Source organism: Ursus arctos, unplaced genomic scaffold (genome assembly GCF_023065955.2).
Source record: "Ursus arctos isolate Adak ecotype North America unplaced genomic scaffold, UrsArc2.0 scaffold_2, whole genome shotgun sequence".
Taxonomy (NCBI): domain Eukaryota; kingdom Metazoa; phylum Chordata; class Mammalia; order Carnivora; family Ursidae; genus Ursus; species Ursus arctos.
The window spans coordinates 7,619,685-7,645,956 of record NW_026622874.1 but is presented as its reverse complement, the minus strand read 5'-3'; the positions used below and the strand labels follow the sequence as shown (position 1 = coordinate 7,645,956).

At 46.6% G+C, this 26,272-nt stretch overlaps 1 non-coding gene across 1 annotated transcript; it reads left to right on the top strand.

The window, feature by feature from the left end:
- The first annotated feature begins 1,058 nt into the window (after positions 1-1,058).
- On the top strand, positions 1,059-26,049 carry LOC123001605 (uncharacterized). Its single transcript, XR_008960534.1, has 3 exons — positions 1,059-1,528; positions 10,016-10,128; positions 22,829-26,049. It is a non-coding gene; the product is annotated as an uncharacterized LOC123001605 (transcript).
- The last annotated feature ends 223 nt before the right edge of the window (positions 26,050-26,272 follow it).

Sequence of the window (26,272 nt, the reverse complement as noted above, 5' to 3'; positions counted from 1 at the left end):
TGGGAAAACTACCTGGAACTTCTGTAGACCCAGCTCCTCACAAGCCACCGGTATGATGCAGGTGACAGCAAGAACAGGGACAGAGTGAGGTCCCCCACGGTCCCTACCAGCTGTCTCAGATCTGGAGAATCCTGGGGACCAGGTTTTATGAAGTCCCATGACCACTGGGTGGAGAGCAAGAACAGGGTGAGGTCTCGTGAAGAAAGGTTTAGGGACCTGGACAGAGAGAGCTCGAAGAAGACAAGTTTGCGTTGATCACAGAGTGGCCTCCCTAAAAAATGTGAAGGGCTGTATTGTCCAAGCACTCAGTAAAACATTCACCGTCATACTGAAGGAAAACATAGATTGTTTTCAGTATGGTTTCGTGAAGCAGAGCTAGTACAGATTGGCAAAAGTCACAGGAAAATCGTTGTCGGAGCCAAAAGCAAACCAAATAAAAAACAGACAGAAACTCTCAGACAGTGATTGTTCCAAAAATGTGACAGGCCACTCCACAGAGACGTGTCCTCCCTAGCATGAGGCCATGGAGGCAGAGCCCAGGAGCTGGGCCTCACCGTGGAGAGTCCTGGAGGGAGGTCTCTGAGCCGTGCCCTAGGCCCTTGTGGCAGAAACTGCTAGATGCCTACAATGCACATTCCTTCCTTCTTCTTAAATATAAAACCCTGTTTTTTCTTTTTTATGGGGGCAGCAATGTGCTAGCCAAGAACTGTACTTCTTGATCTCTTGCAATTAGGTGTGGTCACACATCTAAGTTCAAGACCAAGAGCTGTGAATGGAAGCATTTCCTGGAGCTCCTGGGAAGGCTCATTACTGAGAATTGATCAGCTGGGAAGCACACTTTTTGCCCTTTCTCTTTTCTGCTATTTGGAGTATGGATGCAATGGCGGGCGCTCCAGCAGCCATATTGGACCATGATATGACCTTGAGTGTAGGAGCCACACTGCAGGATGTTGGAGCAGAAAGAGAAGAAGAGCCTGAGTGACAGATGGTGACAGAGCTGATGTTCATATGCATTTACTGAATGTTTACTATACTCTACACAGTGTCTTAGGCACTTGGTGAACCAAACAGACAGTATCTGCCCACATCGATCTCAAATGGTGAGGGAGCCAGGACTGCCTGCTGCCTTATACAGTGTACGGGGTAGGGAGCATCTACAGAGAGTGAAGTGGGGCCCTCTGAAGTCGTACAAAGGGGAGGTCCTGCAGGGATCTTACGTTGTAGGAGCATGCTCATGGTCTTGATTAGACAGATGATAACATGGAGATTTACAGATATCATTTCCCAAGATTGCTCAAAGAAGTGATACCCGATTGGGATATCTGACTCCAACTCAATTTCTTAACCACTTCTTTCACTTGCTCAGGGCAGGAGGAAAGAGAAGGGCAGGAACATACTCGGAAGAACAGAGAGGAAGAGAACCTAGAGAGGGCGGTGTTTTGGGAGAAGGTGGATAGCACAAAGCATGAGGGGTGACGAGAAGTGAAGGGGGATGACCGTGGCCATTCTCGACCTTCAAGAGGACAAGGTTAGTGACAACCGCCCTCGCTTACTGAAATTCTCTCAACCTGAGTCATTTTTCCCCCGTAACAGGTTTACAGAATCTTTCATTTTTATGTCTATTATTGAGATTTATGTTAAAAATAGATTTCAGCAACTGTTCGGTAGCATAATTATTCCTCTGACACCAGAGTACATCCAGTACCAACTTCTTTTGTTGTCAATCTACCAAATGCCACCCAGCGTCGCGCGTTGAGCAGTGGTGGCAGCTGTGTTGTAGACATTTAAGTATAGAACTGAGCTGTTTTTCACAAACAACTTCATGACTTCACATCCATGGACCTGAAAGGTGTTTGTGCACCATATGCTTCTCTTCTTGCACCGTAGAGTAAGAAATAACACTGTCAGAATCCCTACCAAGAAGTATACATTCTTGTTTTATCTTGAAGGGTGTGGAGGTTCTATTTTCAAGAATGCTTCCTCCTATGAATGTGCCCCAGAAGCAGAAACCTGCCCTCCGGGGCATGGGGGGTAGTGGTGGCAGGTTGTAAACATCCCCAGGCACTCTTAGGCTTTGAAAGCGAGTTCCTAAAATGGTGTGAGTTCGAGCTGGAGATGGAGGGAGAGGCATGGAGGGAGAGGCGCAGCGGCAGGTGGGGAGTAGGCCACCATGCCTCTCTGCAGCTCTCCCCGAGCCCTGCCCGCCTCCTCCTTCCCTCATCCTGTGGTCCTGGCCTCTGCAAGCACCCTGGACTGATACAGAAAGCGCACGTTTACCTCCGCGCTCATCCTGGAGAAAGAAACTGCTTCGGCACAGCTGCATTTGGTGCCATGAAGTTATTTCTCAGAGGATGAAGACGACACTTACTGTGGGTGTGGTGAATGAGGGCAAGAGCAGAGGAAGGGAGCCCCCAGAAGGCTGTCGAGGGGCTTCCCGGCAGACCCTCGCAGGCTAGGAGAGAGGGCGGAATGTCACACCCAAAGTGCTGGATGGGGAAAACTCTTTACGTCTCCAGTTCGGTGTCATTTTTTAAAGGTTGTGGGTAGACAATCCAGCTTTTTGCAGGATAAACAGGGTCCTGTTTCAGTCCTTTCTCTAATGGCACCATGTGGGCAGTCTCACTCCTTCTTCAGAACAACCCCATTACCATCCTCATTTGTCCTACATTCGGAAGAACTGAGGTCCAGTGTTGTTCAATCCCTCGCCGTGGCCATGGGGCAGGTAATTATGTGGGATGGGCTCTGGTTGCTGTCCACCTGCAGAGCGGAGCATTCATACGACCCTTCAGAGCTGGCTTCACGCCCGAGACTGCCTGAGCTGAGCTTCTGAGCTCTGGACGATGCAGAGTCTTTCTCGGGGTCTACAAAGAAGGGATGCTTTGGGCCACAGCTTGGATATAGATTCTGGAGAGTTTCAAGGCTCCGTAATTTTGCCAGGGGTTTATTCTGCCTCTCGTTCTCTGGGGGGAATGAAATCTTCCATCTTAGGACGGGCGCTGACCAGCACCATTACAAAGCGGTTTAGCTAAACAACCAACACCAACCAGACCATCAACGCAAGTTCTTCGCTCAACATTATATTTTTGAGTGCGAACCCTGGTGACATAGACGGATGGATATGAATAGATAGTCGACTCCCTTTTAGCTGCTGTATAAGAAATAGTTCATGGTGTGACTCTATCAGATCTTATGCACACTGAGGTTTGAGTCTGGCTATTCCCTAACACAAACCCCACAGCAGCCCTATCCTCGTGCAGTGCTCCTGAGAATGGCTGTTCTTTTTTTTTTTTTTTTTTTTAAGATTTTATTTATTTATTTGACAGAGAGCAGCTAGCGAGAGAGGGAGCACAATCAGGGGGAGTGGGAGAGGAAGAAGCAGGCTCCCAGGGGAGCAGAGAGCCCAATGCAGGGCTCGATCCCAGGACCCTGGGATCATGACCTGAGCCGAAGGCAGACGCTTAAGGACTGAGCCACCCAGGAGCCCCAGAGAATGGCTGTTCTGTTTGCAATTACTTGTGTCCTCAACCCTCACTGAGCTTCTGGGCAGGAGAGGACTCTTCCCTCCTGCGCTGACTTTGGACTTTGCCATGGTACTTGTTTTGGCCAATGGAACGTCTGCCATATGTGAGCACATTTCACTGCACTCATGAGTTTGGGCTTTGTTTCCCTTGAGGCTCTGCCCTCTGGTGTGAAAACAACACACCCCAGATAGTGGCAGCTCCTCTATCCTTGGTGTGCAAGGAGCAGACACAAGAAGCCTAATGGAGAGCAGCCCAAGCCAGCCAGACCCACGGTGCCCAGCCCTGCTCAGGGGAACCTCCTACAGCAATGGGCTCCTGAGAGCGAGCTGCTGCCGGAATCCATCTTGCAAGGTTGATGGCCTCGGGAGATGGCCAGTGTGCCAGCTGCACTACGCAGATCACTTGATGGGACTGCCCAAAATACACTGATGGCTTTGTGGCTCTGGGTGTGGGTTGGTTGTTGTTCGCTGTATTTGATAAGGTACTGAAAGAAAGACATACTCAGAAAATAATCAGCTTATTTGTTGGAAGGTATAATTGGCTCATGGCAAAAATCCATCCTTTTTTTTTTTTTTTAAGTAGGCTCCATGCCCAACATGGGGCTCGATCTCACGACCCTGAGATCAAGAGTCAGATGCAGCACCTACTGAGCCAGCCAGGCTCCCCCAAAAATCCATCCTTTTTAGTGTCTTGTGTGGGAGTTTTGACAAGTGTATACAGTCATGGGACTACCATCAAAGTCAAAACATAGGATGATTCCATCATCCTGACAAATGGCCTCGTGCGCCTTTGAAGTGGAGCCCCAGCTTCCAGGTCCGGCCCCAGAACCATTCTGCTGTTTTCTGTCTCTGCCATTTGCATTTTCCAGGCGTGCTGTAAACGGCATCCTGCAGTAGGTGGCCTTTGAGTCTGACTACCATCACTCGACTTACATATTGGGGTTCATCCATGTGGTTGTGTGTATCAACAATTTAGTCTTTTTACCTTTTGAGTATTTTTTTACTGTTTAGATGTACCACAGTTGATCCACTTGTCTGTTGAAGAACACGTAGGTACTTTCCAGTTTGGGGCGAATACAAAGAAAGCCACCACAAACATCTGCATACCGTGTTTTGTTGGTTGGTTTTGTTTGGTCTTGTTCTGTTTTGTTTTTTTTTAGAGGGGGGAGGAGGGTGGGTGGAGGGGCAGAGGGAGAGGGAAAGAGAGAATCTTAAGCAGGCTCCACACTGAGTGCAGAGCCTGACTCAGGGCTCGATCTCACAACCCTGAGATCATGACCTGAGCCAAAACCAAGAGTCGGATGCTTCACTGACTGCACCACCCAGTCGGCGTGACTTTGAGTGAAGTTACGTTTTTCTTTCCCTTGGGTAACTATCTAGACGCTGCCTGACTGCTTCCAAAGTGCTCGTGTGTCTTCCATTCCCACCAGCAGGGGGCGAGAGCTCCAGTTGCTCTGTGTTCTTGCCTGCACTAGCTGTTGTCAGCCCCCCAGTTTAGGCAACCCAACAGAGAAGTGGCAGTGCCTCACTGTTAAGTTTGCATTTCCCTAGTGGCCAGTTACGTGGAACATCTTACACGTGCTTCTTTGTCAACCATGTGTCTTCTGTGGTGAAGTGTCTGTTCAAATCTTTTGCCCATTTAAGAAATGTGTTGTTGGCTTTTTTATTAGTGAGTTTTGAGAGTCCTTGTATACTCTGGATAGAAGCCCATTGTCAGAAATGTGATCTACAAGGGTATTCTCCCAGCCAATGGCTTGGCTTGTCATTCTCTTGGTGATGTTACTTAATGTTGAAGAAGTCACATTGGTCTGTTTGAAAGCGTGGTTAAAGAGAAGAAAACAGAATCCAGACATCCTGAGATGGGCTAGATTGAAAGAGACACATGCTAAAGATGCAAGCTGGTGGTAAAGACCACATCAAATATATGGTTCTCTTATGGGATTCAGTTGTCCTCAACAAATCTTTTCAACTGAACAAAATGGATCATGAAAAAAGACCAAGGGCATGGTCCCACCGAAGCATGACACGCTGAGTGAGGTCACCTGTGGCCTTGTCGGTCATGCAGTTTGCGCTGTGGACTGGCCCAGTGCCTCCTGGTATAGAACACTGACCTTAGAGAATGTGTGCACACATGCATGTGTGTGTGTGTGTGTGTGTACAGATATGTATATATGTGCACACGTCTCACTGGCCTGGTATATATGCACGTGTGCATCTGCACGCATGCACATGTATGTGTGTGCACATGTATGCTGTGTGTGCCGTGCACACGTGTGTCCATTACATGTGTGTGCGTTCTGTGGCTGGCTACTGCATGTTTAAGAGCATTGCAGTGTGCACCAGTGTGTGTTCGGTGCGAAATTAAGAAGCTCCTCATAATCTCTTTCCTTAATGCATTTACAGTCCAGGGAGATTCAACGCAGAGAAGCTGAGAAATAGCATAGACGTTAACAGGCCACCATCCACTGGGTGTTCTCTACAAAGTGTCTCATTATTACTGAAAGGTCATGTTTCTTTTTTTTTTTTTTAAGATTTTATTTATTTATTCGACAGAGATAGAGACAGCCAGCGAGAGAGGGAACACAAGCAGGGGGAGTGGGAGAGGAAGAAGCAGGCTCATAGCGGAGGAGCCTGATGTGGGGCTCGATCCCATAACGCCAGGATCACGCCCTGAGCCAAAGGCAGACGCTTAACCGCTATGCCACCCAGGCGCCCCTGAAAGGTCATGTTTCTGAAGTCTGCAGGCGCCTCAAGCATTGTCTAAGTGGCAATAAAATATGGTCCGTGTTTTCTTCATCCATAAAAGTAAAGGGTGGAAGTGAATACGTTTTAGCCTCCTTTCTGTCTAAAGTGCTATGTTTCAAACACACATTTTCTGGAAGTACAGCCATCATCAAAATCCCTTAAAAAAAAAACAGCAGCTACGAGAGAGCTGCAGTATAAGCACGCTGACCAGACCCCTGCAGAGATCAGCAGGGCTGCAGGGCGAGGCAGGGTGGCCCCCACTCTCCTTCTCTGGAAAAGTGGCCAGGAGACTGTAAAGATTAGAGGTTGGAGGGCCTGAGCCTTGACTCTCTGCCCTGCTGAGACCATTCATCCCCTCACTCATCCACTCATTTTCCCTCTCCCCTCCTGTCCCATTCTCTCCCTTCCCTTCCCCCCATTCTCCCGTCCTCCCCTTCTCTCGGGCAGGAAGAGCTGCTCGGATGCGCCCTGGACGTGGGGAGGGCGCTTGTCTACATGGTGCTCGATCCTCCTATGATCTGTTCCCACCTACAGATGACTCCATCCTCCCTGTGGCAACGCAGACAAGAATCTGTCTTGCCACAGATTCACAGATGCCTCATTTCACAGTAAGGAAGCCTGGGCCGGAAAGGGGCTCAATGACTCACCTAAAATCACATAGCTACTTACGGCATAACCACCATCCCTGAATAAAGCTTAAAATCACCGCATCGTAGGCTAAATGACATCTCAAGTCTTCCCACGGTCCGTTTGCCAGCCAATCTTTAGGCAAACACAGGAGCTGAGCTCAAAGTTTTTGCTTGTTAAGCATGAAAAGAACACATGAGAGTCCAGACCTGGCTCGTTTCTGAGACTAGAACCCTGGAATGAGGTTGGCTGCAGGCCTGTCGCATTTGTGCCTTAATCCCGACCGTTGAAACCCTGTCTGTACCCATTCGCAACTCTGTTGCATCTCTTGTCCTCACTCTTTAAAATGCTTCCTTAATATCACCTCTAGAAATTATATTCAGGGTTTGGAGGACTTCAGACTTCCAATCTGATAATATTCAGCAAAAAGTGATCAAGGAGATTCTCTATACGATGTAACTGATAACAGCAGCTTTCATCTGCTCGGTTCATTTTCGGCACTAGGATAATTTCTAGAATAATTACCGGCTGAACAATGTGTTGATCCCTGTGTATACATTTGTATACATTTATAAATAGGAATATTAACTAGAACTAGTAATTTTATTTTTCTTTGGCATAAATGCCCTGATGTTTCCTGCCCTGAGCTGAACAAATTGCAAGACTTCCCTCCTTGCCGCCTGGCTGGACAAGAGAGCCACACACCTCAGTGACAGCATCTATGCAGAGCAGATTTCGAGCCTGTGCCCAGAGAAGGCACCTGTTCACTCTTGGGAAAGGAACAGCTTTTTACTAAAAATGCTTGAGCTCTTACAGAAGGAAGCCAGCTTTCTGCATAAGTCAGCCTGGCTTCTAGGGTGAGTGAGAAAAATTGCCCTAACCGGATCCATAGTGAGCGTAGACATTCAGGCAGGTCAGAAAAGAGCAGAAACCTAGCATGACAGCCATTTAGAAAGGAATGGGCCGGGAGCATTTGTTCTGAGTCTATAAAAAGGGTAATTACTTTGGCAAGTAGTTCATTTTCTGCCCCATAAAGGCAGCTGTAGATGGATTATAAATAAGTGATGGCTCATAATTCATTAAAAACAAGAGGATGGGAAGAGTTTTAAGGAAGCGTGAGTTTTAAGGAGAACCTTCAAAATTCAGCAAATGTTACAGAGCACTGAAGCAGCCCAAGGTCCCCCCACCCCCACCCCCACCCCAAACTTGGCATCAGATCACCAAAAGGGCACTTTCCTTCACAGGGGCTGGCCCTTCCAGTTCCATCTGCTCTAGGCACCTTGCTGGGGGCCATCCTTCCGTCCCAGGCAGGGGCAGAACACTGGACTTGGCATCAAAGAGTTAAAGCCGATTTACTCCCTGTAACCTTGGGCAAACGTCCTTGAGCCTCAGTGTCCTCAACTGCAAAATGGGATAACAAGAGCACTGACTCGCAGAGTGGTGGTGCATGCTGCTTGTCTTATTCACTCCACAAACACGTGACATGTGACTGAAGTCCTGCCTTGTGCCAGGCCCCCGGGGAAGGTGCTGAGGATGAACACCAGGCTCTGGCCCTTCGAGAATTCAAAGCTCACCAGCGACCAACTGGGTCCAAGTCTCTGGGGGTGGGGTTCGAGCGCCAGGATCTTTACCAGATCCTCAGGTGAGCTCAGGCTAAGCACTGCTGGTGTAGATGGTGCAGGTAAAACACTAAGTGAATGGGAGGCAGGGGGCTTTGCAGGTGTGAGGTAGGTCTCGAAGCATCAGTAAGGGTTTGCCTGTGGAGGGAGCCCAGTAAACAAAAGTGTGGTGCATTTGGCCTTGAAGTTTGGAGTGGAGGAAGCCCAGGACGCATTCGCTCCTGCGCAGGAGCAAGTTAGAGGTGTGCCTACAGATGGACAGGAGTGCTGTGCTGTCATAAAGTCAATGGGGAGGCCTGGTGCTTTTCATATGTACATTGATGGGGCTCAGGACACACTACCCCAAAATATGGCAGATTAAATAGGAATGGCAGAATCAGGAAGGTCACTCTGACCTCCCCAGCCCCCGCCCTTCCTCCCCAAAACAGGCCATAGAACGCCATGTGAAAGGCACTCTTCCTGTATCAGGAGGAAAGAAGACATTCTCATCACCAGAGACCCAGAGACTGGGAATTTTGGGGCAGGAAACCTTTACAAACTTTGTTAAACCAACCCTCATCTTCCTACTCAACTTCTTCACCACTTACTCTCCTTTGTCTTGTCAATGCCTCACAAATCTGTTGCTTCCTTGTCTAAAAGCTATGAAAGCCTCTTGTTCTGTTTTAGACCCAATCAGGGACCTTAAGAGTGTCAAGGGGAACTTTTTGACAAAAAAAGAGAGCTTTTGACAAAAATCAATATTTCTGACTTTATTATTTCATGATGAAACGCTCAAGGGTAGATATAGAGGGAATGTACATATGCATAACAAAGGTAAAAAAGGTAAGGCCGCCTGTGAAAAACTGAGAGGGGTTCCTCTAAGATCAGGAACAAGACAAGGATGCCCATTTTTGCCCCTTATTCAACACCGTGTTGCAAGTCCTAGCCACAGCAATCAGGCAAAAAGAAAAGCAAAACCCAGGTCAGAATGGAAGACATAAAACTCTCTCTATTTGCAGATCACACAATACTGTATATAGAAAACCCTAAAGACTCCCCAAGAAACTCTTAGAACTAATAAATGAATTCAGTAATAATTCATGATTCAGGGCATTATGCTAAGTGAACTAAGCCAGACAGAGAAAGACAAACACAGAATAATATCACTTACATGTGGAATCCAAAAACCCCCTGAATTCATAGATATGGAGAACAGACTAGTGGTTGCCAGAGGCGGGGGCAGGGGGTATGCCAAACAGGAGAAGGGAGTCAAAGGTGCACACTTGCTGTTATCAGATGAGTAAGTTCTGGGGAGGCAGTGCACAGCACGGTGACTACTCATGGGTAATATACCACATTGTAGATTTGAAAGTTGCTAAGACAGTAAATCCTACAAGTTCTCATCACAAGAAAAATAAGTTGTACTAGGTGTGGCGAAGGATGATTTCCCAATGTTTACATAAATTAAATCTTTATGTTGTGCACTTAAAATTAATACAATGTTAAAAACTTTGTTCAAATCCAGCCAGGGAACATCAAGAGGTGAAAGAAAATGTCTTCCTCCCCTGCACTGTGTTAAGAAGACCAGTCAGACTCCAGAAAGGGGAAACTCCCACTCTTGGAGAAGAAACATTGTGGGTAAGTGCACACATTCAGGTACCAGATCCTATGGGCTCTATTCAGGTCCTGTACTCACTATGTTAGCCTTGGGCAAGTTCCTTAACCTCTCTTTGCATTCGTTTTCTCAACTACAAATGTGATCAAAACCAGTTTCCATCTCATGGCACTGTGGTTCAGATAAAGTGACCTAATAGTCATAAGCACTCAGAGCAATGCCCAACACACAGCCAGCACTGTGTTTGCTACTGTCATTTTTCAAGTGTTGGCTCCAAAGCCCGTTCCTGTGAGATCCATCATGCCTGATGAATGGTCCCCCTGTTTTTCCAACCATTTGTGTTGCAGTTACTTATCTATATGTTTCCTGAGGCTGTGAATTGACCAAGGGCTGCTCTTACTTCTCACCTGGCATAGGTCTGGGGTAGGGTCTCTTTTCTTATTTATGGTATATGACTCAATTTTTATTAACTTAATAAAATAAAAACTACTGGGGCTCCTGGGTGGTTCAGTCAGTTAAACATCTGCCTTTGCCTCAGATCTCGATTCCACAGTCCTGGGATCCAGACCTGTGTTGGGCTGCCTGCTCGGCTGGGTGTCTGCTTCTCCCTTGCCCTCTGCCCCTCCCCACGGCATGTGTGCATGCACACACTCTCGCTCTCAAATAATCTTTAAAAAAATAAATAAAAATATATAAAATAAAAACTACTAAAGAAAGATGCTTTTAACGATCAGCAACAATCTTTCATTGTGTTTTAAAGACTGAAATCGACTGAAATTGGATCTTCTCATGTGTTTCTCAAATACAAAGACATTTCAATACCTTAGTTTTTTGCTATTAAAACTTTGGCCCTGTGGCATTTTCTTGTTGCAAATCCTATAAAATATTTAGTTTCCTAAGCACATTGAAGTTTAATCCTTGTAAAGAAACTTCTGTCTGGAAATGTCAGATATAATTTATTAACTCCCTTTCCTTGTACACTGACAGTATAGTACTGCATTTCTAATTGGGAGTTGAGTTGCAAATACAATGGAAATATGGAAATAGATAAATCTCTTTCAAGGTACAGTTAAGGAAGTGTTTTAGGATGACTTGCAACTCTAGTGAATGCCTTTTGTGGCCTGATTCATGGGTTGGCTTCAGCTCTCAGGGGCTCTGGCTGGTCCTTCTGCCTGAACACCCTCTCCCCAGATGTCTCAGAGGCTAACACCCTCACTTCTTTCAAGCCAAAGAGGAGTAGACTATGTCACCCAAAATATGCCTCTTTGGCATAAGGATGATCTTGAGCTGGGTTTTTTTTTTTTTTAAGATTTTATTTGTTTGTTTGTTTGTTTATTTTAGAGAGAGAGAGAGAGAGCGTGCTCAAGCAGGGGAGGGACAGAGGGAGATAATCTCAAGCAGACTCTGCACTGAGCTGAGAGCCCCACATGGGGCTCAAGCCCATGACCCCAAGATCATGACCTGAGCTGAAATCAAGAGTCGGACGCTTAAGTGACTGAGCCACACAGATGCCCTGACCTGGTTATTTTTAAGAAACAGCAGACACAGGAAAGTCTCTGAATCCTGAGAAGTGACCCTTTTGTAAGACACACTTATGTTTATAAGGGAAATCTCTGTAAGTTCATCTCCTTCTCTGTACCAGGAAGAGGAAGATGACCAAATCTCTAGAAACTCTTATCAGTGAAGAAGGCAATGTCTTAAAACCACAGCAGCCATATCTTTGATGACTGTGTTTTATCTGACAACAGCCACAACTGGCTCCCCAGCCCCCTGCCCCCACTGCCCCCCCCCCCGCCCCCGCAGTCTCCTTTGTTTTTAGCTGGAGGTGGTATTTAAGGTGATGATTTGGGCCATTTAGAGAGTTACTCTGTTTTGGGAGTCTCTCTTAGGTATATAAGAGGTACACATATTATTAAACTTCTGGGGTTTTTCTCCTGTTAATCTATTTTTTACTACACACGGTCTCAGGCAAGAACCTAGAAGGGTGGAGGGAAAATTGCTTTTCCTCCCCTACAAAGTGCTTACTCAAATCTCACACTCTCTCTTGCAACCCACCCTCCCCTACTCAGGCATCCCTCGTCCCACTTTACTGTACCATTCCATACTGTCCCATCTCCTCCCCCGTCCTGTGCTCGCTGTGTTAACTTAACCCAGGAGAACATGAGCTTGGAGGGATGGGCATTTTGTTTTGTTTACTGACATAGCCCAGGTGCCCAGAGCAATCCCTGACATACAGTAGGGGCTCAACAAATACTGGTTGTATCAAACACCAGATCCCCAACTACTGCCAATACCAACCATTGATAAGACATAGCTGGAAGGAAGAACAGCACCTTGACAGTTGGGTCTCATGGAGGGGAAGGAAGGTTGGAGTTTACTGACAGTTTGAAGTTTGGTTTAAGGCAAGTCTCTGCAAGGGGAGGGGGTGTGCTAATAAGTTTTTAATATCTTTAAAAATATCTTTAGTATCTTTAAAGCTTTAAAATTACATTTTATGAATGTTCATTTGTTTATGTTATCCTGAAACCATGAGGGCTCTGGATCCAGGCAGATTATTATCTGCATTATTATTAACTGCATCAGTTCCCCACATGCCATTCTTCCCTCTTTTGGGGGTCAATGTAAGTGAGAGCCAGGTAGCTGGGCCTGGGCATACAAGGGGGGGCTCCTTGCACAAGAGGAATCCTGAAATTATCAACCTCTTTACATAGGATGGCATGCGCTGCAGCCCAGCTCCCCAGAATCACAGGCTCCTTGGGAAGAGGCAGATCCCCGTGGAATGTAAATAAATATCTGTAAGGAATACATAAGACAAGCCTCTCATGGCTTGCTTACAACCCCAGAGTGTCTCCATGTCTGGGTTTTATCCTCCCTTGAAATATAAATGTGCATCTCCAAAGAGGTGAATCTTTTTGGCGTTCTGTGGCACCTGCTTGCCCTTTAATTTCTGACACTTGTCCTTTCATCAGATTCCAGGAAAATTTGCTCAAAGAGCCCTAACTGTCCAAAATACAAAAACGTTTGCTTCCTGACATAGCCTTAGTTGGGATTGGGTAAGGATCACAACACAGCAGTCATGGAAACAAAGACCATCCAAACGACAGCGGGCGATAACCTCATATTCAGAGCAAGAGAATCAGCTACCATCGCCTGCATTTGGCACAGATGCAAAGGAAGTCAGAGGGTGGGAGAAGGGAATTCACGTGTGCCCCGATCAGACGCTATTGGCATGGGGAAGATACAGGCAGGCTGACCGGATGCCGGGCATCCTATGTGACTGGTTAGGGGTGCCTGCCTGGCTTTCTCCTTCGTTTGATCTAAGTGCCAAGTGGGCACAGCAATCAGGAAGCTGGAGATTATTAATCAGGTCCTGGCTGCTTGAGGCCAGTTGTTGCGGGAGTCCCTGGTTCCTGGACTGTTGGCTGGAGACAGTGGGCTGACTTCTTAGGAGACTGATTCAAGGTAGCAGGTTGGCTTCCCGGGCTGGTTACTGTCGATGACGATTAGTTCCTGGGCTGGCTACTGCCAATTGTAGGTCAGATCTCTATTTGTGTATGTGGTCTGGGCACTGTTCGTTGTATATTGAGTCCCTCGTGTTTGGGGTGGGTGGAGACAGCAGGGTGAAGATTTTAAAGCAAGGGAACCCTGGGCTGCAACCACTCTGTGGATGCTTCCGGTGAAGAGCTGGTGAACCTTTCCGGAAGTTCTCACGGTGAACAGCCAGGTTATTTGCTTGGAATAGTAAAGTTATGTTCATGTAGATAGAGCACTGGAGAAGGGCAGACTGGTAGTTTTGGTTTTCGGGTGAAGAACGGAAGAGAAGGGAAGGGAAGGTTGTGATTTGTCGAGTTTTGCAGATGTCCTCAATTTTAGCGCTTCCCCACCCTGTTCAGCTATGTGTGGTGCCGTGAGAAAAATGACACTATTCCTGTTTAACAAGAAAGGGAGACTGAGTCTGAATGAGTTGTCCAAGGTCACGCTTAAATGGTAGTAAAGGCAGAACTCAAAGCCAGCCCTGCAGGACCTGTCAACCTTAAAAATAAAATAGTCCCTTATTTCTTATTTTATGAACAAAATGAGTATATTTGGGAAGAGCAGAGGCATCACAATCGGGGACCAGCAAACTACAGCAAACCAAAGGCAAGTCCGAAGAGACAGAGGGAAGGTCAGCTCGCACGATCAGATGTAAGAAGGAAATTGGGGAGGGTTGTTATGAACAAGAGTTCATTGAGGAAGAGTAAGAGGTCATGCCAGTGTCTCCCGGGCTGTGGCCAGTGGTCGGTGCCCTGTTCCGGGCGGGGTGGGGAGGGTTTTCCTTTTTTTTTTCTTAAAGCTGGAGCTAAAGTCCTATGTGGGAAGTGTCCTCCCTCCCCCTGCTGGTTTGCAGGCTGCCCCCTCAGGCCTTCCTGACTCCATTTCTTTTTTAAAGATTTATTTGTTTATTTTAGAGACAGCGAGTGCACAAGTGGGAGAGGTGGGAGGAGCAGAGGGAGAGAGAGAATCCCAAGCAGGTTCCACGCTGAGTGCAGAGCTGGGCATGGGACCCGATCTCACGACTGGAGATCATGACCTGAACAGAAATCAAGAGTCAGACGCTTAACCGACTGCATCACCCGGGCGCCCCTTGACTCTCTCTCTTTTTTTTTTTTTTTTTAAAGATTTTATTTATTTATTCGACAGAGATAGAGACAGCCAGTGAGAGAGGGAACACAAGCAGGGGGAGTGGGAGAGGAAGAAGCAGGCTCATAGCGGAAGAGCCTGACGTGGGGCTCGATCCCATAACGCCGGAATCACGCCCTGAGCCGAAGGCAGACGCTTAACCGCTGTGCCACCCAGGCGCCCCTTGACTCTCTTTTTAATGAGGTTTCCCTTTTCACACACACACACCCAAACCCCATGCTACCTCCCATAATTGCAAATATTCCCCAAATCATCTCATTATTTCCATGTACGTGTGTGATAGGTATATCCTTATGGGTGTTTTTTGTTTTGTTTTGTTTTGTTTTTTTTTGCCAGAAGACAGGTGGTGGGGTAGACGTTGGACAGACACAGAATAAGGACGTTTTGAGTGTTTTCAGGGGTGAACCCAGAACTGAAACTTGTATCTGCCCTTCATGTCAAATATTATCTGTCCTGAGAGAAGGCCCTTTGAGCTACTGAATTATAATAACACATTTCTCCTTAACACATGTTCTTTCTACTTTTTTCCCCCTTAAAAGTAATTGGCAAAGTAGCTGGAGTCAACGTCGAGTAATTAAATGTATGCGATTCCTGGGAATCGGCTCACATTTTCCAAGTGCGATGCAGCTTTCGAGAACCGTGGAAATAAAACTCCGGGCTGTTCCTAGATTTACAGTCTTCACAGTTTGTGGTCTGTGCTGCTGGCATTTTTACTGAGCTGGCACCCTCTCCGGAGAACATCATTTTATCTTTTAAAAACAATTACAATTATAATTAGTATTGTTATTACTCTCTGCACCGCAGCAGGGGAATGCAGCGATCAGCCTCCAGCTCATCACCGTGAAATGCTGGCAGCACGGCAATGGTGGGCGGCCGGGGAGGCTCCATGCTGCCTTCATCCGAACTGAGCCCCAAGGCTCTGGGTAGGAAAACCACGGGTAGGACTGTGCACATAGGGCTGGCTGCCTTCTGCCCTGAGATGTGGTTGTATGCATGCGCCGCACATGCTGATAGCCAGAGTCCTTGACAGACACTCTGGTTGCTCGTCTGTGGGGCCCAGGGGTGAGTGGGGATCAGCCTGCGCTGGGCGAACTGCTTCTCAGTAGCGGGCGGAGCAGGGGACTCTGCCTGGGCTCCGCTGTGCGGGAGTGGGCATTACCGCGCCTCTCCGCAGCCCGTATTGCTGAGCTGACCCCGAGCACCATCGCCCTCCCAGCCAGCCTCCGTAGTTAGATGTCTGCAACCTTCGTGACCGTGTGCAGGGAGGGGAAAGAGACGGCTCAAAGCTGAGGTTCGCATGTGTCTACTTAGAGGCTAAGATATACAACCACACAGTTGGCAAAGCAGCCTTTCTGCAGGGGCTGCACCTTCCGGAAGTGCGCATAGCCTGGACTTGTAGATTTCCTCTTTTATTGTGGTCCGTGAGGAAGATCAAGTGCTCACAGTCTGCAGATCCACGGGGCATATTAGCTGACAGAGTTTCAGCAGAGGCACGAAGGCTAAAAAACAAAGGGTGAAAAATACCCCATATCCTGAGATGTATTCTAATCGCGCAATCTATACAGAAAGACCATCTGGTCCGCTGTGGAAAGACGCTTTTGTGAAATACAGAGTCCTGCTCTTACGCATTGTGGCAAGGTCAGATTGCCAACATGGTTCCCTGCGCTCAGTCCCTGTGCTCCTGCCTTTGGGGCCTGGAAGCCGCTGTGGGTAGCCCTGCTCTGGACCTGGAGAATGACTTATTTAAACTTTAAGAGAAATCACTTCCAGAGCTCAGGCCTGTCCCCTGGAGTATGCAAGGACTGTGATGTGATTCACGCCTAGAAAAATAATAAAATGAGAGGTGACAGCGGGAGGGAGGAAAGCTGTGTGTGGCGAGGTGCCCTTTCCCCACGGAGGGGCAGAGATGGAGATTCTCGGGGACCAGAAGGACATGGGCTCCATGCCCTTCCTAAGAACCTGGCCCTGGAAGCGTCTTGCTTGCGTGGGGACACCTTGGTGAAAGGAGGCTAGAGCTACACCAAAGGTTACGGAAACCAGAGGGTGGGGACAGCACTGAGTGGCCGCGGGAGGAGGCGGACCTGCTCCAGGACCTGCGATCGGGTGTGCCCGTGGGCGGGCGTGTGCGCATGTATCCGTGTCTGGGGCGGGGGCGGCGGCGGTGACCAGGGAGCCTGTGGTGCGGTAGCAGTCTCACAGAAGATCTAGGCCCCAGATTACAGTGACATCTGGAAGGCACCACCCCAGTCCCCCCACCTGTTCTCTACCAGCCCCCCTCCACCCACCTTGCGTGGCGGCCTCCGCAGGCTGAGGTCAGGCTAAGCTGGGGAAGGGAGAAGGTTTACACTGGTGAGTCTGGGTTCCTGGTACTACACTGGCCTCGATGTTTTAATACCTGGAAAAATACACCGTTTATTACCCGAGAGTAACCCCATAACCAATCCGTCAGCCTCGGGTTGCATGTAGGGAAATGCAGCTTCAGCACTGATGGGGAAAAGTACAAAGGCGTCTCCTGATCTGGCCCCCTGTCATCCCATAAACTGGTGGCCTGACCATAGAATGATGGCTGGAGCTCGGAGTCTGAGTCCAGTTCCTGGGTCTCTGGGCTGTTCATCACTTAGTAGTGATGGGGTTCAGGATACACTACCCCCAAAGACAGCACTTTGGCCCGTTGCATATTTTAAAAGAAGGTAAAGTTTGAGAAAAGGGCAGAAGCAGGAAGGTCTCTCTGACCTCCACCCTGACCCTTTTCCCCTAAAATGTATCATAAGCCCCTCACGTATGCGGTGCCCTCCCTGAACCTGGAGGAAAGGATCATCCATCTTCAGGACGGAGAGACCCCGGGAAGACGCCAAACGAACAGGTCTTGCTAAATTTTCCCGTTTACTACACTTAGCTCACATTCATGGCCCTCTTACAACTTCCCATGGCTTTCCACTCTTCAGCAAGCCCGGCATCAAAACACTCAGGCTTAACTGTTTCTCCAGGTCTTCATTTCATTACGAAGACTCTCATGTCATGTAAAATTTATATTAAATAAATTTGGGGGCGCCTGGTGGCTCAGGTGGTGTCTGCCTTTGGCTCAGGTCATGATCTCAGGGTCCTGGGGTCGAGTCCCATATTGGGCTCTTTGCTCAGTGGGGAGCCTGCTTCTCCCTCTCCCTCTGCCCCTCCCCGTGCTCATGCTTTCTCAAATAAATAAATAAAATGTAAAAAATAAGAAGTAAATAAATAAATAAATTTGTATGCTTTTCTTCTGCTACTCTGTTTTTGTCAGTTCAGTTTCTAGATCCAGCCAGGGACCCTAAGGTGGTTGAGGAACACTATCTTTTCCTCTCCTACACTAGCATAGTGACCCTGGACCAGAGACTCTGTGCCTCAGTTTCTTGTCTGTGAAATGGGCATAATCTGACCATACAGAGTTGCCCTGAGGATTACATGAATGAATGAATATAAAGCATTTGAAACAACACAGGAACATAGGAACAAACCTTGGTTATTATTGGCATATGGATTCCCTGGGAGCTTGTTAGACGTGTTGTTTCTGGGGTCCCTTACCAGGGGTCCAGATTCATGAAGAGTGGGATAGGGGCCAGAAAACTGCGTTTGAAACAAATACTTACAGATCTTCGTTGAAGGGGGTCTGAAGATTATTCTGTGAAGTACTTGCTATAAGGGAACACTATGTTCCCGTGGATAAGACGTCTATCTGTCCTGGTTAACTGAGAATGAGGTGAGAAGGTTGGGAGAGGCACATATAGAAATGACCTATAATATTCTGTGGTCAAGAAACTAGCTATTTTAGAGATGCAGTGTGCCTCCCGCCCCCACCCTTCCCATTTTACAGGTTGGGAGACTGAGGTCTGGAGTGGCAGTGTCCAGAGTTGTGGCTATAACCCTGCAGCCTTGAGTCATGATTGTGTCTTTTTTTTTTTTTAAGATTTTTATTTATGTATTTGAGAGAGAGAGAAAGAACATGAGCGGGGGGGGGGAGAGGGAGAGGGAGAAGCAGACTCCCCGCGGAGCAGGGAGCCCGATGCAGGACTTGATCTCAGAACCCCGGGATCATGACCTGAGCTGAAGGGAGACACTTAACGGACCGACCCACCCGGACACCCCCGCCCTGGTGTTTTAATGGTAAGCCTCCTGCTCTTCCATTCAGGACAGGCTCAGAGGACGTTCGCTATCATGGGAGTCCTCCTTCTTTCACCTGGATCCAGAAAATTGTCAGATTCTAAGTTGGGCTAGAATATTACATTCAAATATGTGGAGATACGTGAACACCAACCAAACAGGATGAGGCTCCGTGTTCAGAGCTCGCAATAACAAAGGCAGCCGCTGTCATCACTTGTGTTCTGGCAGAGGCTCGAGGGCAGGCAGAGGAGCGGCCAAGCTCTGTGGCTGGAACAGGGGCGGCTTCCGGGGGGCCCTGGCTGGAGGCTGTTGGCCTGGGAAAGCTGCAGGACGGCCAAGAAGTAGGGCATCCTGTATGATGGCTGATTTGAATTTCTCTGGCTGGCTCTGAGTTGGAGGTAGAGACAAGGGTTAAGAAAGCTGTCAGTTATTTCTTCTTTCTTTCTTTGATTTTATTGAAATTCAAGTTAGTTAACATATAGTGTATTATTAGTTTCAGGGGTAGCGTTCAGTGATTCATCAGTTGTATATAACACCCAGTCCTCATTCCATCACGTGGCCTCCTTAATGCCCATCACCCAGTTACCACATCCCTCCCCCCAGCTCCCCTCCCTCAACCCTCAGCTTGTTTCCCATAGTAAAGAGTCTCTTATGGTTTGCCTCTTTCTCTCTCTCTTTTTTCCATCTCATATGTTCATCTGTTTTGTGTCTTAAATTCCACGTGAGTGAAATCATATAGTATTTGTCTTTTTCTGATTGACTTATGTCGCTTAGCATAATACTTTCTAGTTCCATTCATGTCATTGCAAATGGCAAGATTTCATTCTTTTTGATGGCTGAGTAATATTCCATTATAAGTACCACATCTTGATATATATTATATACATAAAATATATGTAATGGATGATATATATATATAGACAGATCATGTGTATATATATAGATAGACCTCTCTATATGTATATCTATATATCTCACACTTTCTTTATCCATTCATCCACTGATGGTCACTTGAGTTGCTCCCATAGTTTGGCTATTATGGACATTGCTGCTATAAACATTGGGGTGCATGTGCCCCTACAAATCACTATTTTTGTATCCTTTGGATAAATACCTAGTAGCGCAATTGTTGGGTCGTAAGGTAGTTCTATTTGTAACTTTTTGAGGAACCTCCATACTGTTTTCCAGAGTGGCTGTACCAGCTTGCATTCCCACCAACAGTGCACAAGGGTTCCCCTTTCTCCACATTCTCGCCAACATCTGTTGTTTCCTGACTTACTCATTTTAGCCATTCTGACTGGTGTGAGGTGGTATCTCGTGGTTTTGATTTTTATTTCCCTGATGCCGAGTGATGTTGAGTATTTTTTCATATGTCTGTTGGCCATCTGGATGTCTTCTTTGGAAAAATGAACAGTCATGAACAGTCATGTCTTCTGCCCATTTCTTAACTGGATTATTTGTTTTTTGGTGTTGAGTTTGATAAGTTCTTTATAGATTCTGGCTCCCAGCCCTTTATCAGCTATGTCATTTGCAAATATCTTCTCCCTTTCCATAGGTTGCTTTTTAGTTTTGTTGACTGTTATTAATCAAGTCTTGGCTATTTGGGGTCAATTGTTACAGGACTTTTTGTTTGGTTTGTGGGAATGTTTCTTAGAGACAGTGGGCTGACTTCCAATGAGTCCAACTTGTAGCTAGTAGGGGGGTTTCCTGGGCTTGTTAAGGGCAGGTCATGGGTTGGTGTCTTGGGTGTGCTCCTGAAGACCATGCTCAGAGTTCTGTTCTTATATGTGGTCTGGCCATTCACTCTGTCCATTTGCATATTCAGTCTTTCACCTGTTTCAGTTCATGTACTGTCTCCATTCCCTCCTAACCCAGATTTTCTGTTGTGAATTACAAGTTCTGATTTTCATATCTGTGGTTTGCGGTTAGGGAAGGCTGTTGTTTTTGTTATTCATGGTGCAATGTGTGTAGTAAGAAGGTGGGCAAAAATTGAATCACAAAAATCCAGGCGTTCGAAGGTTCAGCTTCTGAGAACTGCTATATGCTGTTCTCGTGAGGATAGTCACATAGATAAATATAGCTTTTCTTTGGACTAGTATTATCCTATTTATTCATTATGCATTTAAAAAATACCTACGTCACATAAAGAACTCCCATCTACTGCATATTGTGTGCGTATGTATGTGAAACACCTAGATAAAAAGGATGGCAAGTGGGTGGTCCTAATTTTTAAATAAATTTAAAAAAATGAAAAATGGTGTCACTGGAAAGAAGGCCCATCTGAACGAAACTTTATCTGCAACCAAGCGATAGCTAATTATCGAAAAAACTCATCTCCTCTAGATTTTATCAGTCAAAGTTGAAGTACCCCTTAGCCATCAGGGAAATGCGGATCAAAACTACAATGAGATAGTGCTTTGCACCCTCTGGGATGGGAATAACAAGTGTTGGAGATGATGCAGGGAAAGTGGAGCCCTCACATGCTGCTGATGGGAATGTAAAATGTTGCAGCTGCTGTGGGAAAAGTCTGCAGCTCTTCACAAGGTCAGACACAGAGTTACCCTGGGACGCAGAAGCTCCCCCACTAGGTATCTATCCAAGAGAAAGAAAAACATACATCCACATAATAACTTCATGCGAACGTGCAAACAAAAGAGATTTATTGTAGCTGGAGACTGGAAATGACCCAGATGTCCGCCAACAGACACATAGATCGATGAAACACAATACACGCTCATGGTGTTGGGTGACTCAGGCTGAAAAGGAAGGAAGAACTATTGCTTGCACAACATGGATGAACCTCGAAAGCGCCATGGGAAGAGAAGGAAGCCATTCACGAAAGACCATGTGTCGTATGATTCTGTTGGTGTGAGATTCCGGAACAGACAGAAGGTAGATTAGTGGTTGTTCAGAGCAGCGGACCTGGAGAGAAATGGGGAGTGACTACTAAAGAATTTGGAGTTTCTTGGTGTTCTAGATATGTTGTAATATTGATAGTGATGGTTGAACCACTCAGGGAATATCATAAAAACAATAGGATTGTAGATGGGTGACTCATACGGTATGTGAATTGTATCTGAATAAGAGAGTCATAAAAAAACAGCAGACCGTTGACCCTATTTTGTTTGCCTGTAGAATAACCCTTCTGGTTAAAAAACATGACATAAACATTAGGGCTTTCGAGAGAACATGTATGTATCTTACTTTGTCATTTTCATAGTCATTTGCACAGAGTTGAGTCACTAACAGATTTGGTGAAAGCCAATTATATGGAGATTTACATGAAGTAAGAATTGGTTGAACCACATACCTATTTTCTGTAAGTTTCCAGTATATGTGTCTTCTTTTTACTCACCAAGTCAGAATTTTTGCATCATGTATTATTTTAGGTGTTGAGGAATAAATAGACAAATGAATATATATCCAGCGTCCAGGAATATAAATATATATAAATATAATACCTATCTACATCAATATTCGTACATATAAATGTCAAGTCCTATAGAGTGTAGTCAACGCCATGCGGTGCATAAAAGCACACGCTATGTGCTCTCAAGGAAAGCTTCCGATTCAAGGAATAGAAACATACTCCCATGACCCTATTGGTGAACCAGTAGGATAATTTGGGGGCAAGCAGAAAGGTTTTCCTAAAGGCAGGGCTGCAGCTGGGCCTCGGGAAGGAATGGCCCTGGAAGCAGGAAGTCTCGCCCCCCGTAGCTCTCGCTCCTGTCCCTCTCTGCCTGCTTCTCTCTCTTATCTTCTGTTAATTTATCCACTAGAAGAAGTGTGGCTTCTGACTTTTTAGATCCGGCCACAGAGACAATGAGTCTATTTTCTTTGTATTCTCCCTCTCCCCATCTTCAATTTCAAATTCCTTCCATAGCCAGAAGCACCCCATGTGTCTTTCAGCGGCAAGTAAGAGAACGCCCCGCTCCCAGTGGCCTAGATCTCCGTCATTGCTCGTGTTGATTTATGGACCAGCATCATTGCCGTCACTCAGGGGCTCCCTAGGGAAGCAGAACGTCAGGCGCCACCCAGACCGAGGACGTCAGAGCCGTACTTAACAAGACCTCCAGGAGGTTGGAATGCATATTACAGTTTAAGAAGCGGCCTAAACGGTAAGGCAGATTCATTATCTTCTGTAACAACACAGCCCAGGACTGGGGCCCCCAGGCTGGTGATCCGGGGACTCAGTGGTCACCACTGTCCCCCTTCTGCTCCGCTGTCCTCCTCTCAGGCCTCAGGATGTGTCGCCTTCCCAGGATTCCCCCCCTCATGCACTAACGTCCTACAGCTGGAGGACAGGGCACTCACCTCGGTGCGCCTTTCTAAGTGGGACAAAGACCTTCCCAGTCTCCCCCAGCAGGTTTCCCCTCCTTGTTGCTGGCCGATCGTGCAGCACACCCGTTCCTAAGTTGGTCACAGGTGAAGGGATGGGATGGCATGTGTGCCAGGCTCCTTAGCGTGAAGTGTTAGAGGTGGAGGAGTTGGTGCTCCGAGGGGACACACGCGTTCTCTGGTCGTTTCACATCAGTTCCTCAGCAAGCCCGTGTTCTTAGACCTGTGCTGGCAGACTTTGCCTCCCCTCTCCGGAGAGGACCAGCATGAAATGCAGGCTCACTGCAGCCAGTTTTTGGAGAGCTGGGAGAAGAGTGGTGAAACGGTCCCGATGAGTTTTCGCATGATGTAAGTCCCCACGATGGGAGGCTGGGAGTTGTAGGTTTCATGTTAATTATTCCATAGGATCATAGTCAACTACCCAAGCCCTGGATTGAAATATAAAATAGTAACTAAAATTTTCGAACAGGCACTATCCACGAACTAGGTGATACAGTCACCACATGAACCCTATAAAGTGTATACTATTATTATCTCCTGTTCCTGGAAGAAAAACTGAAGCAGAGGAAGGAAAAATAACGTGCCCAAGGTAACACTGCAAGAAACCGAGGCAGGAATCGCGTCCAGAAGGCCTGGCGCCAGGGCTCACGGTCAGAAGCTTTTCAGCAATGAGCCTCTGCTGCCCTTTACACGTGTCCCCTTCTGCCACGGGGGAAATCCCTGGTTAAACTGATCTCGGGCAACATCCTGAGAGTCCCCAATTAACAGCCAAGGAAAAATGCATAAATGATGTCCTTCTTTTGAGCAAATATTAACCCACACTGAAATTCATTTCTGCGTCCTAAACCCAAAGGAGCGCTCTGCCCTTCAATCCTACTTCATCCATCTAATAGTGTTATGCTTTATGAATAAGCTCAAGGGAAAGAAATGTGCTCATTATGTAATAATGCTGCTCACTGGTCTAAACCCTCTAAAACCTCACGTTTATATATCCCAGTTACTGGATAATAGTGTGTGGGGGGAAAGAATTAGAGCTCAGATAGTCACAGATTAGTATCTCCAGCGTTCTCTCAGTTGCTGGTTTTTAGTACCTACCTTAGGCTGTGACCTCAGGAAGTAGGAAGCTAATGGAGGCTGCCCTGGAAATGGTATTCTTGGCTTGTTTCTGAGAGAAAAAATTTAGTTATCTTTTTATGGTTATTCAGTAAGGACGATAGCAGCTTTACTATAGTGGCTCAACTAAGATTAATTTTTTTTTTTTTTTTTTTTTTTTTGCGTAAAGTGCTTAGAGTTACTTAATGTAATAGCGGGTAGTTCCTGGATCTTATTTTTTTCTATATCAGTTCATTCTTCTATCACCATAAGTCCTTGCCTCTGTGGTGAATTCAAATGCGCAGATAGGAGGGGAGTTGTAAAATTTATGGATTTTTAAAATATTAGAGGATTTATTGGCTCACATGAGAGAATTGTTAAAGTAGTAATTCATCAGTTTCCATAGAATGAATCAGAAGAAAATCGTATGGTCCTCAGATTAAAAAAAAAAATACCAAAACCCAAACACGCATGGAGTATTCTATAACTGAGTTGTCCATTAAGTAATCTTAACACTGGTCTACCGAAGAAAGAGTATTTGTTAGAATTGCATGTGAAAATTATCTCATTTAAACTGGGGACTAGAAGATGATGGCTGAGCAGGAGAACCCCAGGCTCACTTTGTCCCGTGAACACAAGTAGATAACTATCAAATCATCCTAAAGACCCCAGAAATTGCCCTGAAGTCTTGACAGAACAGACTCCACAGCAAAAGGGAGAGAAGAGGCCACATGGAAGAAGGTAGGAAGCATGGAGACGTGGTTTGGGAGAGAACTGGATCATGGTGGCTGTGGTAGGGAGGGAGATATAGTCAAGAGACAAACTAGCACACAGGGGAGCTCACAGGGAAAACGAACCCACATAGCAATTGGTTTGGAAAGCAAGAGGGACCGAATTTCCTGAGTTCTTGCAACCAGCGGGGCTTAAAGCCTGGAGTTCTGAAGTTCAACAGGCTTGGCTGGGGGAGAGCCTGGAGGGCACTGCACTGCTCTGGAGAGAAGGCCGGCCAACAACCCACCACATACAGCATGGAAACAGCAATCTGAAGAAAAAATCAACAAGGAAACAATAGCTTTGAATGACACATGGAACCAGATGGATTTAACAGAACATTCCATCCTCAAACAGCAGCATGCACATTCTTTCCAGGTGCACATGGCACATTCTCCAGAGTAAATCACATATCCGATCCAAGAAGATCGAAGTCATACCATGCATCTTTTCTGACCACGATGCTATGAAACTAGAGGTCAACCACACATAAATCTGGGAAGACCACAAATACATGATGGTTAAACGACATCCTACTAAACAATGAGTGGATCAACCAGGAAATAAAAGAAGAAATTTCAAAAGTACGCGGAAACAAATGAAAACAAAAACACAGCAGTCCAAAACCTTTGGGATGCAGCAAAAGGGGTCCCAAGAGGGAAATGCATAGCAATACGGGCCCACCTCAGGAAGCACGTGCAGAACCTGCAAGTTTGATACTCTGTGAGGAAAGTTGAGATTTGGTAAATGCCCATCATCTACGGCGTAAGCTGGAAAACACATGCAAAAATAAACCTGTGAGTATAAAACCAGGGATCCTTTCTGAAGTAGATTTGCTTTACTTTGTTCAATCTTGAGGGGTTGGTCGAGGCTAATACTGTGTTTTGATTGGTTCCAGAGTCGGAAAGCTTGGCAGGAGGCGTGTTAAGTGTGAAACTTCTTTACAGGCTGGTTGGCTGCTTGATACCATCGTCCTGCTTTATCAGATACTTTATTTGTGTGCTGTCTCTCCTCCCCCAGTTTACTCAGTGCATGTGCATGACTCTTGCTGAGTGTGCACCCAGATGTCAGCCTCTGGAGTTCATGAGCGTCCTTCTTCCCCAGGTCCTGCCAGCTGCCGTTTGGACTAGGAATCCCTGTGCAGGCGTGGTG